The 17,192-nt window shown below is 39.3% G+C and overlaps 1 long non-coding RNA gene across 1 annotated transcript in view; it reads left to right on the top strand.

Moving 5' to 3' along the window:
* The window catches only part of LOC146767500 (uncharacterized), an 81,359-nt gene extending 66,659 nt beyond the window's left edge, over positions 1–14,700 (top strand). Inside the window, exon 4 of the long non-coding RNA XR_014954604.1 lies at positions 3,061–14,700. This is a non-coding gene — a long non-coding RNA (uncharacterized LOC146767500). The remainder of the gene's footprint in view (positions 1–3,060) is intronic.
* The last annotated feature ends 2,492 nt before the right edge of the window (positions 14,701–17,192 follow it).

Here is a 17,192-nt window from a genome sequence, read left to right as displayed (position 1 = left end):
CTCCTGGATTCAGTGTGTGTCTCCTTGGGTGTGCTTCAGTGCAGGGCAGCCCTCAGACTCTGAGAGCTGCTGGCTGTGCCCTGCTCAAGGCTGTCGCCCCAAGAGCTGGGGTTCAACCTTCTCCTCTGTCAGAGTCCAGGACATCCCTCTGGCTGCCCTGGTTCTCTCGAGACCCTGGCAGGGGGTTCGGGGACCTTGGCAAGAAGTCAGAAACATCTGTGGCTTCGATTTTAACCTGTGGAAAAAGCTGTCAATTTTATATGAGGAATTACAAGTTACAACGGTTTGAGTAGTGTGATATTTGAATTAACCTACGGTGGAGAACTAGAAATTTGGGGTTTTTTAGAGTATAATTCAGGGGGTCAAGATGGAGGAATTTGTGCATGTCCCAGCCTTCTTTTCCTTCTTCTTGTCCACCATGTCTTGGTGTGATGGTGACACTTTTCAATTGGTTTAAGGTAGAAACACACTGTCTAACATAAATGATAGGTATTGGCATGGAATTGTAAACATACTACACGTAGTTTTGAGTATATGTGGGAACTGCTTGAGGCTTGAAGCAGAATGCCATGGCCTCCTTTCTGGATGGACCTTGGAAAGTCAGAGAAAGTATGTTATAGATAAGGAGAAGTAAACAACCTTGAGAATATGATCTGAAGCATTCCAGACTCCTTCCTTGGCTGCAATGGGCTAGGAGACTTTTTATGATCTCTGGGTCACCTCGATCTGCAGAACCCCAAAAGATATCAACGCTCCTCCATTGCCATCTCTGTTCTCCTCTGCAGCAGAGCTCTCTGGGGAGCTGCTTCCTTGTGAGGGAGCAGAGTGGCTCTGCTGGGAGGAGATCCCTGCGGGCCAGGGCAGTGACACCCTGCAGTGTCCCAATGGCCTTTTGGTGCTGATGTGGCCCCAGATCACCAAGGGCCCTTGGAAGGTGTCTCTGTCAGAAAGGGTCACACCCAGCACACCTGGAATAGTGGAACCACTCTCATTTGCCTGGAAATGGCTGCACCCACAGGGATTAGCCCCTGGACTTCCAGACTTGTAGGGGTGCCCAGGGTCCCGCGAGGCTCTCAGCACAGTCCCCCATGACATCCAGATCTCCACATTGGAGAGTCCTGGCTGGGAAGGCTGGGCCATGGACACAGCTGTGGTCAGTGACAGGAAGCTGAGCTGGACAGGTGACAAGTGAAAGAAAGGACCATCCAGAGGGACCTGGACAAGCTTGAGAAGTAGAACTGCAAGAATCAAGTAAAGTTCAACAAGTTCAAGGTCCTGCACCATGCACAGGGCAATTCAAGTGCAGTGAGAATAATTCAAATATACATCTATGCAGGGACACATATAATGCACACGCATATCACAGGAACACATTGAAATAGCACTTCCAACTTTTTCAAATCTAGAGTTCAATTTAGTTTCAGCTAGCTCTGCTTTTTGACCTCCATGGAGCCATTTGGAGGAATCTATCTTGAGAACATATGTGGTTGGTGAGATCCAATATCGATGCTTCCTGTGTCTGGCACTAGCCAGTAGCAAACTCTGGAAGTCTGGTCATGAGAAAAAGGTGGTATTCTCTGGAATGCTCTCTTGATCTGCTATGTTTTAGGCTTTAGCCTCTTGTGGAGCAACAGTTGATATTTTTATACTGAAAATGACCTGCTGTTGTGGTCAGAAGAAGAGTTACCACGGAGAAACACATGGTTAACCTTGAGTGGTTCAAGTCAAGCTCTGCATAGCTGTAGGAAAATTTTAAACCCCATAATTTCAGTCTCAATCTAATCTGGCACATCAGTTCTTCAATGACTATTCCCTCACTCAGAAGATCCTTAGTGTGCAGATGGGAAAGTTCCCCTCTAAGGGGATATCTCTTCCAGAAATAATATGAAGTGGAAGATTGTTTTATTTGGACAATGATCCAAGCAGGGATTCAGTGGACCAGATGGCTAGAGCTGTGCTAGACACTCCAGGGTTGGTAATTATGGGCTGGATGAAGTTGCCAGTGCTGTCTATAGATGTGTTTAATTTTTTCTAATGCATATGTCCACAATAGGTCATGCAAATAACACCACTAGGCACCCATCATTCCCCATCAGCTCTTGGGAGAGTAACTTATGAGGTAATTACACAGATAATAAGAATTTTGGTGCCACAGACAGAACCCCCCAATGTCCAAAACATGGACACTGCTGCACTCTTTCCAATTATAGAAAAGCGCGGTGTAATGGAAATCAAATTTTTTATTCCACCAAATATAATCTCTGTTACTGTTACACCCTCTTAACCTCGCAAAAATAAAATAGTAATTCTGCATTTTGTTATATTGTGCCAGATATTATGTCTAACAAAGTTGGTTTTTTAGTGTACTTTTCTAAACTTGCAGTAGTTTAGGCTGTCTTGAAAAGAGGGAGTTTTATGGTCAGTCTTCAAATAAGATTATGTTTTTCCCATTTAGATTTTGAAACTACTGTTAAAAATATAGCATTTTAACATACCTTCTGGCATCATTCATAAAGATTTAGTTTTATGCATAGAGTGAGTATCGAGCTGCACTTCAAGAAAAATTGTAATAATGCTTTCTCACATACAGAAATAATGGAAAGATGAAAATAAGATTGAAGTAAAACAGTCAAGAAGATCAAATACTTTTCAATGTGTATATTCAGACAAAAAGTAATGAGTTCAGCTAACTGGCTTCCTTTAGGGCTAGTCAAAGTTTCTTCAGTCAGAAATGATCCTCTAAAAATGTCAGTAACTACTAAATAAAGTTATATGGCAAAGACGAGACCAGTTAACATCTGTGGTGTAAAAGAGGTCATTGCTATAGAAAAAGACCCAAAAAACCAAAAGAAAACCCACATATGTAATATATGCTTTCTGGTATTTTTCCATCCTCTAGGATTTTCAATCAATATTTTGCTTTGTCACTGATGTGCCATAAAATGTCATAATTATATTGATCTAATGTCAGGTCGATGGCATAAGAAAGATTTGAAATGACAACTTGAGTAGAGGGATTGTTAAATTTAAACTGATATGTTTGCCTTCCTGTCAAAACAGTGCACGATCCTTCAGCTCATCAGCCACCTGCCTGAGCCAGGCTGACTTCAAACAGCAATGCTTCAATCAATATTTTTGGAACAAGCTCTATTGTTCCTTTGAGGCTTTTGCTTCTGTTTTCTCCCTGTCACACCATCTTCAAATCTAAATACCAGCTTATGAAGATACTTATTTCACCTCAGCATGGCCTTTGAGCATGGGAAGTGCGTGTTGATGCTCCTAATTTGTAGTTGAGCTCACCAGGAAATAAACTGAACAGGTAAAGCTACAGAGGAGATTTCATTTGTGTAGAGTTTGAGTTAAATTTTTAAACAGTGTATCAGTTTGTAAGAAATTATTCACATTTATATGGTATTTGCTTGTGATCATCTAGAAATGTTCTACATAGCAGAAGTCTCTGTTATTTTTGAGTTTCTCTATTCTGCTTCCACCAAAATGTATTTTCTCAGACATATTGGTTGGATGCCCCTTTATAATCTGCTTTGTGGAAAATCATCCTAAGAGACTTTCCAATGGTGGAAAAAAGGTGTAAACTCTTGTGCCAGCCAATAACAAAATAAGCTACGAAAGCACAGTTCATTTCCCATTTTACTTTTGTCTTCAAATGTCGTAACAGAAATAAAGAATGAAAAATAAATGTCTTCATTTTGACATTTTTAACTGAAGTGTTTTCATTAGTATTTAAAAATAGTTTTACTTGAAAATGCATTGACATTCATTTTTAAAAGACATCCAAAGAGAAAATATTTAACTTCTTCTAGGAAAAAAGTGTTCAAACTTACTTTAAATTTGCTAAGAAAACAAAGAACAAAAAAGCATTAGTTTAACTCATATTTTTTTTATTTTTTCAAGGCAACTGGTAAAAAAAGAAAAATCTATACACATTTGTCATATGCTTGAGAAAATGAGAAACTCTCTCAGCCAGCTCCTCTTTAGCTCAACATATCTTCTTTGAGACCATCAGCCTCATTAGATTATTTTTTTCACTAAGGCATCTCCATGGTCCTTATGAGCCAGTTCACCTTGTTAATGAACTGCAAAAAAATAACTTTTCCAGAGAACAACAATCACATTTCAGGCTTGAAGTGCAGAAAAACTCTTTGGAGTGCAGAAAATAGCCACCAGACTTGTGAGAAGTTGTACTTGTGATTCTTTCTTTCTTTCTGTGATGCTCACCTGGCAGATTTTCTTGTGTCCAGCAATGTGGCTGAACTTCAGGTTTTCCATCTAATGTGATGTCAAAATAATCCAGAAACATGAGGGCAAAATAAGTTTGGTTTTCTTAGGAACAACTGAAAACCTTTCTTCTGTTAAATGAAGGTTGGGGGCTTGTCCAGGGTGAGAACAGAATCATAGAATCACAGACTGTTTTGGGCTGGTAGGGAACATAAAAATCATCTTGTTCCAAACCCCTTCCATGGTCAGGGGCAACTTGAACTAAACCAGGTTGCTCCAAACCCCATCCAACGTGGTCTTGAACACTTCTAGGCATCTAGGGTCAGAAGCATCTTCTGAAATGATCTTTTTTAATTCCTTAATTTTCAAATGAAATAGTTAAAAAAGGCTCTAGGGCAGTATTGATTGAAAGTGTTTGTTAATAACCTGTGATGAGAGGGAAAAGACTGCCTATTTCCAGGCAGGAATAATTTTGAATGGATGCAAGAACCAAATTCAGGAACCAGTTCTAAGAAGAAGCTTCACAGCAGAAGGTTACCCTGTGCCAGCAGCTCTCACTGTGGGCACATGTGAGAGACAGGAAAGCAAAAAGCAGCCTTGCATACCCCACAGGGGCATAATTAATGTTATTATCCATCAGGGAGCATCTGGCACAGGGAGTTGTGTTTCCATCAGAGATGCTGTTGCTATTTCCTTCTGTGTGTGCTCCCACATTGTCCCCATGCTGTGGCTGATCCAACACAGCTTCCACTCCTGAGGAATCAGGGAGCAGCTGGGATGATAATGGACATGTTTTGTGAGAATCTGACATTGTGGGACTTGTGATAGGACTACAGCAGGAATTCGGATGAGTTTTGGAAGAGAAGTAACTCCTCTCTGTACTTGAGACTACCCTTTAACTTCCAAAGCTGTAAATTAATGTTTCCAAGTCTTATTTTTGGAGAAATACTTGACAGTGAGCCAGAATTACGACTTGCATCCAGCAGCACCTCATCTCTCCTACATGAGAATTGAGAAAGTTTCTGTCTTAGCAAGGTGTGTGTTGTATTTCTGTTTGAAAGAGATCTTGCTGTTATTTATAACACTGAAAGCCTAGAACAAAAATAGACCAAATAAATCACTTATACTAAAACAAATAAATCACTTATATAAAACTCTTTTGATATATTATATAAGGCCTTTTCCTCAATTTCTAATTCTAAAACTAGAGGCACATGTACTCGTACTCTTTTATTTTGTTTCTAGTTTTCCCCAGTCACTCCCTGTTTTCATGATGTATTTTCTAAAGGCTTATGATGACAGGCACTTATAGCAAGAGTATTGCTCATCCAAGTAAACAAAGCTTAGCTGAATTCTCCTACAAAGTCCCTCTGCATGTGGCCTTAGTTCTAGCAGCAGCAAAATGAGAATGAGAAGTAGATAACAACAATTAGAAATGTAGTGAAAAATCTTGAGACAGCACTCAGACTTCATTTTTCAGCTATAAACAAAAAAATCAGCAGAGAAAATATGAGTGCATGTATTTTGGGGAAAAAAAAATCCAAAAATAAACGATGCCTGGGATAAAGAGGAACAGGGTCAAAATAAGAGGGGAGATATGGAAGGTGTTTGCCAGGATAGGAAAAGAGCGAGGATGAATTAACTATGCAGGGAGCTTGTTTTACTCAAGAGGAACAGAAAATGTTGTATTTTGTATAACTGGCAGAGCTGAAGAGGATTCTTTCCAACCCAGCAGTGTGAAGCCCTTCCTGGGTTAGGAGCTCTGGGAAGCAGGTCCCAGAGTGGGATTCACAGTGGCCACAGCCACAGGGACACAGGAACACGGACACAGAGGGACTGTGACTTTGTGGACAAGGCTGAGGGAAGAGACTGCTGGGGACAAGTGAAGAATAAGGGATGCTGTGCCAGAAGAGGGGACAGAAGCCACAGAAAGGAGAATGGCTGGAGGAAGGTTTCAGGAGGAGGTTCAGGCCATGGTCTCGGTTGGCTCACAACTCAAACCCTGCCAGTCAGGTGCTTTGCTGTCTGTGCTCCTGCTGTAAACGTTTTCTGAACAGTAAATCTTTCCCTGAGACACTCTGCCCAATAAACATATTGCAGCAGAGAATTAGTAGAAAATTATGAGATATGTAACAACTCAGCTGTTACAGTGAGCTCATGGGCACTCTATTTCCCCTTCCCCGGGACCCTGTGACTCTGATCAAGATAACCCTGGACCCTCCTTCCTGCCCCAATGGGGTTGGCGAAGAGCCAGGGAAGCCCACCCTGTCCAAAGTCTACACAGACCCCTGACATTTCCTGTTCGCTCTCTTTTGCCAACCACAGAATAAAGAGAGCTGAACCAACGTATATCGGGGTAAGAGCCTCTTTTGGAAATCTTTGCCATCTCCTGATATTCCTCCCCTCACAGCCTCAGACCTCTGGGCTAGCCTGATATTCAGGGGGCTGTGAGAAGAGGGGAACGTCACTCAGCCTTAAAATAAGTCTCATTGACAATTTAACAGGAAAATGAAAAATGGTTCCATCCAGTCAGATGAAAGAGCCACTAAATCCACTGTCCTGTCTCTGGCAGTAGACAGTACCGGATGTGTAAGAGGAGCAGATGCCTTCACTTGGTGACACAGGAGCATGCAGACCTTCATTCAGTTGCCCCCACATAGAGGTGCTTTGGTTTTTAAGATTCCTGCTTGGCCCTTTGCTGCTACAGAAAGCACAGGCACGTGGGAGCCGTCCAGATGTGAAACACTGCAGGTGCCTGTGTGGGAATGGAACTGAGACACTGAGTCCTTTCAACTCAGCTGGCAGGACCTTCCCTGATAGCAGTGAGGATCTGAGGGGGACTGGTTCAAAAGGAGACTCTGCAGGGCATCAGAAACAGGTCAGAGCAGATGAAGGCCATGTGCAGGAGAATATTTTATTCACTGCTGCTTATTATTATCCAGGAGTTTCTGTCTCAAGCAGAAAGTCAACACCAGTGAACCTCACAAGTCATCATCAACTTGGGCACAATTGAGTTAGCATGACTTAATGAGTTGAGTCTCATCAGCTGGACTGTGCTAATTGAGTGCCTGCATACAGCCTGCATAAATAAAATGCATTAGCCTAAGGGTTAGGGACAGGGATTTAAGCTTTTGTATCTTATTTTGCATTTCTGAAAAGACAAAAATGCAGAAAGGTGGGATACTGCAGCTCGCTTCACGAGAACCTATCACTTACTAAGCCAAGGTTTCCCACTCCTACTGGATTATAGATGTGGCTCACTCTTTCAGGGGAGTACATTCCTTTAATTTTTTAAAACAAATGAATCATTGAAAATTTATTCAAAGCACGGTTGTGGCCCTTTGTATCTTTCTGATGCAGAGAATGTCTATCCCTGTGTGCACTGTACCCTCAGGAATAAATAAATGATTTACATGTTTGTAGGATTAAGGCTTTGGAGCATGTTTTTGAAAGAATGAATGTCAAATTGCTTGGATGGTTCATGTAAACATGAGAGTTATACTAAAAAATAACAACCTTTAAAGTGGTTAAACCAGATACTTCCATTCTATTCCTTCCATGTGAACGTGAACAGTTTAAACAAAAAATCAAAACCAGTATAAACCAAACATGTGGATTAAAGGCTAAGGAATCCTTACAGAGATGAACTTGGTGCTTTCTGCTTTTGCAGCTTATGGCGAAGCAAATTTGGAGAGTTCTGCTTTTTGCCTGTGTTTTTCTCGGTGCTTGCCTGTCCACCCCCTCTGTCACTCTTCCACCTTAAATGCTGTTTAACCAAATTAACTGCTGGATAACCAAGTCCTGCAATGCAGAATTACCTGTTCTGAGTCTTATCAGATATATGAGAGTTCAAAGGGAATATTATGCTGAAAATTATTGCCATTAATGGGCAGAAGAATACATGGAAATTGAGTTGCTTTGCAGGTGATATGACAGGTTCATATTATGAGATCTGCAGGACATGCCCTGGTAGACGGTTCTGGCACTTCCTGATGCCAGTCCCAGATGCTTGTGAGGAAAACATAATAAAAGCTGTGGAAACAGGATGACCGTGACAAGGAGCATGGGGAAATGCTCCTACACTTACTTGTTAGGCTGAAGTTTACTTTTGAGCTGAACTGAGAGATTAATTCCCTTTTAAAGTGCTTTAATATCCTTATAAATACTGACATTCACCTTTTTCCAAATAAACATTCACTTTCCTTATCTTTGCTTGGGGGATTCTACAGTGTTCAAGTTTTAAAAGCATTCGGTATTTTAAAAAGGCAGGAGGAAAGCAGGAGGTCAAAAGACAATAGCAAAAGAAATATTTAATAAACATTCTAACTCATCGGCTACTGCTTGCAGTATTTCAGAGCATACAGATATTTTCTAATACAGCAATGTATACCACATAAGTATTGTTTAATAAACAGTTGTGTCAAAAATAATTTTAAGTTTTAGTTTATTTACAGAACATCATCTTGCAGCAACTTATGGGCCAGCCTAGAAAAATGTATTACAGGAGAAATACGCTGCTCTACTCAGCAAATGGTAATACATATTTATTTAAAATGTGTGCAAGGAATAGGATTCATTTTGGAAAGTAACTTCTAGATTTTGATGTCTTCAGAGTGCTTGCGTGTGTATGTAGATTATTTTTATTTTTGATCCAACATTTCTAAATCAATGACCACTGAACATTTAAAAAAACATTTTAATAGAAATAGTTATGTGCATATCTTAGTATGTCTACATAAGTTACCTGTTAAAAAAAAAAACTATTGGAAAATGCAAGTCTTGACCAGCACTAATGGAGTTAAATTTTAGAAACAAGAGATTTCCCTGCTTTTCCATGAAGTCAAGGACAAGAGAGTGATGCTCTGAGTGGCATTATAAAAGCAATAAATAATCAGGTTGCTCTTGATTATTGATATATAAAATACTATTAAATAAATAAACAGGTTGTTCTAAGATTAAAAAGGGATGAGGCAGTTAGAAACCCATCAATATGGAAACAAAGACTGAACATGAAGCCAAGGCTTGTTTCCTGGGTTGGATATTCAATAGATCAATACAATATGGAATGGAATAATTCAAATACAATACCACTCTATTAAACATTTACTCACAGCACTTAGCATCCTGTGATCTCTTTCCATAAGAAATGCAGGCACCAAATCCAACTATTAAATACATCAACTATTGAGTGCAGTCCACCTCTGCTGGATTGACATGAGATTAAATGAGTTATTTGCATATTCTCTCAGTATGAAGCACTCAAGCCACATATAGAGAGAGGATGATGCTTCTGAGAAACAGATTAATTGAAAATGTCAATTAAGAAGAATTATTGAAATATTCAGTTTAATGAAACTGGAAAGAAATACATGGAAAACATGAATCTTTCCACTTATTGAAGCTGAAATGTGAAAAGTAAATCAATGTAAGAGGAAAGTCTGGACACACATTGGGGAGCTGTGTGAGGGATTATTGTAGGGCAGAAAAATCAACATCACCTCTATAAGGAATCAATATTTCCTTTAGTGCTGGTGGTGTCCCAGCCTTGGTTGTAGAGTGTGTAGTTGTGTGTGGAGGCACACACAAGAGCTGAGTGCTGTGATCAGCAGTGCAAAATTCATGAGGGCAGTGGGAAATACAGGGGAAAAGCAGCTTGATTTTGTAGCCCAGTGATGCAGCGACTCCCGTGGGGTTCAGTCGTTGTTCCTGATGTTGTTCACATGTTTTATTCAAAGACTATTTAATTCAGTGTTGGTAAAAGAGTTTGACACTGTCGTCCCCAGAAAGGGAGCAAGCACTAACTGTGAGCTTCCAGAGTTAGTCTGGGTTTGTCTGGAAACTCTTCATACTTTCACCTTCAATTTTGATTTTTTTTAGCAGCAGTGTGGTACAGGAGGGATGAAAAGTGGTTTTGGTCCAGCCTGGTGCCTGTGTAGGAAATTGGTGTGTTCTCCTTGCTGGGAGAAGTTGTGCTTTTAATTGTTTGCTGCCTCAAGGGAATCCAGAGCTCCCTGTGCTGGGATTTCCAACTAAGGCTGGCACAGTGCTGGTGGCACCACCCCTGCCTGGCTGTGAGAGAGCACTGGGAGCCACTCTGGTGCCAAAGGGACACCACTGCTCTTCCAAAGGCAGGTGTGGTTCCCTGAGCCTGGGAAGGGCATTCAGACTGGAAATGTTCTGTCCAGTTTACCTTTTAAGCATTAACTATGTTATGGACTCTCTTAGCACCTTCCTTTTTGGAAGGAAAAGTCGCTTTCCACGTTATTGCAAAAATATATTTATTTATCCATCTGAAAACATGCAGAACTACTGTGAGAACAGCAGTCTGTGATGGAATTTGCTTGTTTTACCTGTATCCTCCAGCACTCAGATGGACTCAGGCTACACAACACTGGATCAGAGGAGACCTCACCTGACAGAATCTACCTGGCTCTGCTGACTCAGCGGTGTGGATGCATCTGGATCACACACAGGAGATGAGCAGGACCCCAGATGATGTTAAATGACATGTGCTACTAACTTCTGTAAAGGATCAAGGACTTTTTCTTTGTTTTGGGTGAAAAGTCAAACTCCAGATTGTGGTAAAAAAATAGGATGAAGCAAAAGGAAAAAAAAAATCGTTAAAAACAAATCAAACAAATATTTTTTATATAATGGTAATGTAAGTTGTGACTCTCTAATGGCTGATAGATAGAAAATAACAGCTCAGGATATAACCTTAGAAAGGAAAAAGCTCAAAGTTTTTATAGCTGAGTTAATGGAAGAGCCTATAAAGACACCATGTTCACTGTGTTAGCTCTGCAGACCCCAGGCTGACATCCCAATACTTCACATGTCTCTTACATTTATTTCCTAAGCAAGTTAAAAAAGAGTGGGAAAATATTTTTAAAATTCAACCACTGCAGGATTGGGGAAATAGATATTATTGAACAAATCTTTAAAATTTTCAACATGAGGATGATGATACAAATGTGCAAGTTCTTCTCCCTGATGATGGGAATAAATGAAAGTGGAATGAAATTCACACTATTTGCTAAGGCTGCATAGAGCAGGACTTACATGCTGAAAATAAGGATTCTCTTGAATTTATTCCCTTTGCTGACAGAGTTAAAGATCAAATCTTCTGCTGGTGCACATTAATGTCTCTGCAGCAGCCCAGTGCTTCTTTCCATACTGTAGTGATTTGCACAATTTGTGTTTGTGCTTTCTCCTGAACAGCTGGGCTTTGCTCACCTTTTTTGCCTGAAAGGAGCAGGACTTTTATTTAAGCAGCATCTGAGAATCAAGGTTATGTTCACCCAGTCTTTAGTTTACTTAAAGAGAAGTATGGTTTGTCAGTCCTGTGATAGCATACTTGTCACTTAACAACAACTTCTGTTGCTGAATAGGAGATCATTAATGAGAATATGGAAGAAGGGGAACTCAGACAAAAGATGAGGTAAAAGCCATTCTCTATCCCCTGAAAAATCACAGTAGGTCTTTGTTTCAGTTTGGTTCTTTGCAGCATTTGCAGTGAAAATAATACCGAGTGAAAATCCTATTGCCAAACTTGAGTGTCTGCTAGGATTTCTTGATAAATTTTCTTTTACTAAAGAAAAAATTATGAGTGATATTAGGGTATCACTGGTCATGGCTACAAACAATTCTCTCCCTCTATGCTGATTCAAAGTCAAAATTTGGTTAAAATAACATTCTATAAAATGAGCTATGTTGCCAGGATAGGAATCAGCAGCATTCATACTTATCTTCCACTGTGTGTAAAACCTATTAAGATAAAAAAAAATATTTGTGCATTGAACTTAAACAAATTTTAAGATGCTTCATAGAGATAAGTGATGGAAAGAATCTTCACTAGCTGGATAATAATTCCTGCTCTTCTACTGAAAATATGTTTGTGTGAAGACTTGACCTGATTTTATTTAATTAATATTTTCCCATAACCATCCTTATCAATTGAGCTGTTTCACGAAAGTAAAATTTGGACCCGTGATAAAATGAATACTTTAAAAGTGTGTACACATCTGCACATATATGTATCCCTCTAATAAATTATACTTTTTAATTCATAAACCATAAAAACTTCAGTCTGACTAAAGAGAAAACAAAGAAAGACCTTCCATGCAGTTAATGACAAGTGATTTTTCCCTTTTTTTTTTTTAAATTAGATTTTTCCTTTTAATTTTTCAGGATTTGAAAAAATAACTTAGTCTTTAAGTTTTGATTTTTAACATGACCTGGATTTTCATCTCAATAAGGACTGATTGGTGGTCTGAAATCAACACAGAGTTAACTGGGTTCATGTGGGATGAGAAAGCAACCTTTCAGCCCTCCAGGTCAGTATTGATGCTGACTTTGGTGTGGGCTCCAAATTATGGGATCCAGCTGCCAAAGCATTTCCTCCTCTCCTCCACAGAGCACTTAAATGTGATGGTTTATTTTTCCCATGTTCTTGACCTGCACTATAAAGGTCTGGATGAGCCAGGTATCCTTTTTGGAGCTGTGTTGTTTATGGTTTTCTTTGCAGTATTTTGCAGCTTTCCTCTTGCTTCTGTGTATTTTTCTTCTATGCAAAGAAAGAATCTTTCCTCCCAGGGAAAACAGAGTCCAGGCATGCAGAAAAATACATCTTTAACCATCAAATCTAGTAAAACATAACTCAAATCAAGGACAGATTTTCCTCTCAAATACTCTTTCTCATGCTAGGAGGGATATCAGGGAACAGGACTTTTGTCCCTAGTTCTCCTTCCAGCCCTTGGGACTCCCTTCATTTGGCATTCCCTTCTTCTCCCATCTTTCTCTCAGGCAGTCTCCAATCTCCCATATCTTACCATATCTTCCCTTAGGCTTTTTCTCCTTTATTGACAATTATTTTTTCACAAAACAACCTTGTTCTGTGTGCTGCAGCACTTATTTTTAGCAACAGATTATCATTAAACCCAGACTAGAATTTCTTCAGGGCAATATTTGTGCCTGTACATGGTACTTCATGGTGACATCCTGCATTGCCAGTTCTTATGATTAACAATTTGAATTATTAATAACAGCATTGCTAATATCACTTATTTACTCTATTTCTACATCTCCAGATGATTTTTTTACTTTATTCTCTGTTTAAACAACCCATCTCCTTTTGTAAGATTTTCTATTTTCCATTCACATTCATCATGATTTTAGCACTAATTATTTTGAACATATATATTCTCAAGTAAACAATCTATCCAGCAGGAGTTGGCACCCCCATTTAATTTTCATTTCAGAGCAAGGTCACTGTCAGCCATACTCTGGGTCAGCTCTGATACACTGAAAAGGGCAACTACAACAAAGAAAGCTGTCATGATCCAACAGGGATACTATTAATGATTCAATTATAAAAAAACCAGGAAGAATTTAATGAGCAGATGTGGTAAATAGGGAGACTGTAAATTAACAAAACAACAACAACAACAAAAAAAGAATGTTTTTATCCACTGTAAGGAACTAAACTGATTAAAACACCAAAAATGCCTGAAAAGGAGCAAATCAGTTTGGACAGCTTGGCTAACAGTAAAGTCTTATTCCATATACACTGTAGATGTTGAGAAACAAATTGGTATTTTGAAGTATGGCAGCACAGAATTAGAATTGAAAAACAGCAGAATAGCATCAATGTTATGCAATTACTGTGTGTCTGTGGTGGGGAAAGCAGAGTCTTGAGAGAGCAGGGGGAGCCAAACTGCACAAGTGTAAAAAGTTTTCAGACCTAATTTAACTCCTGGAAATCTGGAAGTACAAAGACACATAGTCTGGAGACAATTGTACATGCAGAGAATAAGAAAAGCAACGGTTCTCTATATCAGTGACCAGAGAGCAGGAAAGAATGCAAACATTTTAAGACTCTATCACTGATAGGAATAGAGTTCCCTCCAAACTTCAGGATGCAATATTTTTCCAAATAATTTCTGTACTGTTCCAAGGGGAAGTAGAGGGTTTCCCTTTCCCCTGCATCCATGATGGGCCTTGTTTTCTTCCATTCCTTCATGACCATGGACAGCACAAGTTTTCCTCTAAAAGAAAATTAATTCAAAGTCTGCTGGTCAATACTGTGAGGGTCGCTGTTCACAACCTGTAAGGCAGAGATTGAGCAAAAATGTTATTTACTAGTGAAGTCTTCCTTCCTTCTGTGTCTGTGTCAGAATATGTTGTCCAGAATTACATAAAATGATTTTTTGTTTTGTTTGGACAAAGATTTCTTGGAGAATCTTTAGAAATTATATTCAACTCCAGCCATGAATGTAATATGATATTTAAAACCAAATCAACTTCTCTTAGGAAGGAGAAAAAAAAACTCCTCAAGTACTGGCACCAGCAGCAAAATACTAAGTTCTTTTTTTATCAGAAAAGAGAAAGGGAAGAAGATGTCACAGCAATTTAAATGTTTGCATTTGTATGTGGATAGATAAATAGATAGATAGATGATAGATAGATAGATAGCGTTCTATCTGTTCTAGAGTACTATTAAAGTTCTAGCTACATTAAAAAAACATATTGAATTTAAATGTTCAAATTCCATGAAGATAGTTTCTATCAGGAAATTTTTTTTCATGTATCCTAGACATCCACCATTCAAAGAACAAACATTGGTTGGCACATATCATTAGCATATATGTGATGAAATACCTTAGAAAAAGTTATGGCCTAGACATGAACAAATACTGTAATTAAATATCCCGAGGCAGATTAAAATGGAAAAGTCTGAATTTAGAATCCAGGAAAGGGGAAAAAGTGGAGGTAGTGCTAAATGCTGGAGTTTTTTTTTGCATATAGTTGCCTGGGGATGCACAAAAAAAAAAAAAAAATCCAACGGAGTTATTTAAGTTAATGTTTCACATCAAAATAAAGATAACTAAATAAAATTATGAGGCCAGGCTTGCACAGCTGCTGTTTGAAAAAAGTGCAGTGGGGTAGGAGCTGTTCCCTTAAATAAAAGCCTTTATGAAGAAAACGTACAGATGGATCCTTATGTCAAGCTGAAGGTGGGAGGGGAATATGAGAAAAAGTCTTGACAGGGTTTTGTACAACCAGGTATGTACAGGGCAAAATTCACCAGAAGAGCAGAGTTACCCCAAAAGGACTGAAGCAAGCAAACCAGATGTCCTGTTCTGAAGTAGATAGGAGGGAGAACCTGAAGAAATCACCCTTTATATCATGTTGTGGGAGAGACAGAAACATTCTAGTTTTATTCATTCTTTTATACCCTTTAGGGATTTCTCCTTTTATCTCTCTTAGAGGATACACTCCCCAGGCTTTGCAATGTATCTTTATGTTTTCTGATTCTTCTTTATGAATTAACTGAGGGTTAGCCTTCATTGTATTTTCCACCAGCAGTGCTTGTGTATTTGAGAAAATATGTTTCCAATCCATAATAGAGCAGTCTCAAAATTATAAAGCATGAGTGAAATAAGGCTAAAGGCAAAAGAACCTGCAAAAATTACAACTTTCAGTCTAGGTCTGGACTTTATGAAGATCAGGAGGGCTTCATTTATTGTCACATTGGGATGCCTAACTCTGGGACATGACTCCCACATTCTGTGGGTAAAGTTCCAAGGTTAGGTCAATGCACACTTTCACACCACCTAATCAGATGTTACTTCATCCCTAATTCAAATTTATATTGCTTTAAAATGAAAAGAAGGCGTTTGGCAACAGAATCAGCGAGGGCTTCAGGCAGAGCAGAGGGTATTTCCAGTTGCTTACCATTATACCTGCTTACACATATTTTCTGTCAGCCAAATTGCTTCTTCATGTTTATATTTTTCATAAAATTATCTCATGAGTTTGATCCACTGGCCAGCTACCTTAATATCAAGTCTAGAAGGATGAATACAGTTCTATGGAGACATTTTAGAAAAATATGTAAAATTACATCTTTTTAAACAGATACATCCAAATCCCTTCCTGCAGAAGCTATAAAATGTCCCAGTAAATATCAATACTGATATTGACACTGTGTGCTCAGTGGCTGAAAGTCAGGCCTCTGGAAACACCTTTGTTGGAAACACTCCAAAAAGAGGCATTTAGCAGGGAAATGTTTTTTCTTAATGGGGAAAAATCCTCAGAAGGATTGGTGCATTCCTCTGCTGATGAAATAGAGTCTTCCTTTGGTGATACAATAAAATTCAAGTTTTACTGATAGAGTTAATGCAATAAATATGAATACGGGGAGGAAAGAGGAGAGACAGGGGTGGGGGTTGGAGTAAGAATAGATAAAATTCAATTTCATGAATACTAATATATTTGTATATATCTCTACCAAATAGAAATAAGAAAGGGAATGAGTTTTGAATTTTGTTGAGTCTACTGGGGGAAAAGACCTAACTGCATTAAGCATTAAAATAAGAATGAAAGGGGGGGATTTTCCATGGTGCCAAGTCTGAGAGAGCTACAGGACACATAATGCCACCTGCTAGAAAAACCATTATAATAAGGTTTTTGTGTCTAAGGGGCTAAGCAGTGAAGCAGCCCTCAGACATCCTTCAGTGGGGGAAATTGGACAGGGAATGCCCTAAGCCTCCACTGAATCCAAGTGCTGTAACTCCAAACATCCCCTCAGAATCACAGAAGCAATCGGGTTGGAAAAGACCTCTGAGATCATTAGGTGATCACTAGGTGATCATTAGGTGATCATTAGGTGATCATTAGGTGATATCATGTTAGGTGATCTGGTGGTCACCTAACACTACCATGGCACTGAACAGCACATCCAGTCTGTTCTTAAACCTCTCCACAAATGGTGACTCCACCAGCTCCCTGGACAGGCCATCCCAGTGTAAAGAAATCCTTGTGATGTCCAACCTAAACCTCCCCTGCTGCAGCTTAATGTTCTGTCCTGTCATCCTATCACTGATTGTCAGGGAGCAGAGTCCAGCTCCCACCCCCAGATTTTGTATCTGCAGGGGATCTTTTCAGGACTGATTTTA

Source organism: Lonchura striata, chromosome 4 (assembly GCF_050655825.1).
Source record: "Lonchura striata isolate lonStrDom1 chromosome 4, ASM5065582v1, whole genome shotgun sequence".
NCBI classification, from domain to species: Eukaryota; Metazoa; Chordata; class Aves; order Passeriformes; family Estrildidae; genus Lonchura; species Lonchura striata.
The sequence above is the reverse complement of the archived record's forward strand: the minus strand, read 5'-3'. Positions and strand labels throughout refer to the sequence as shown.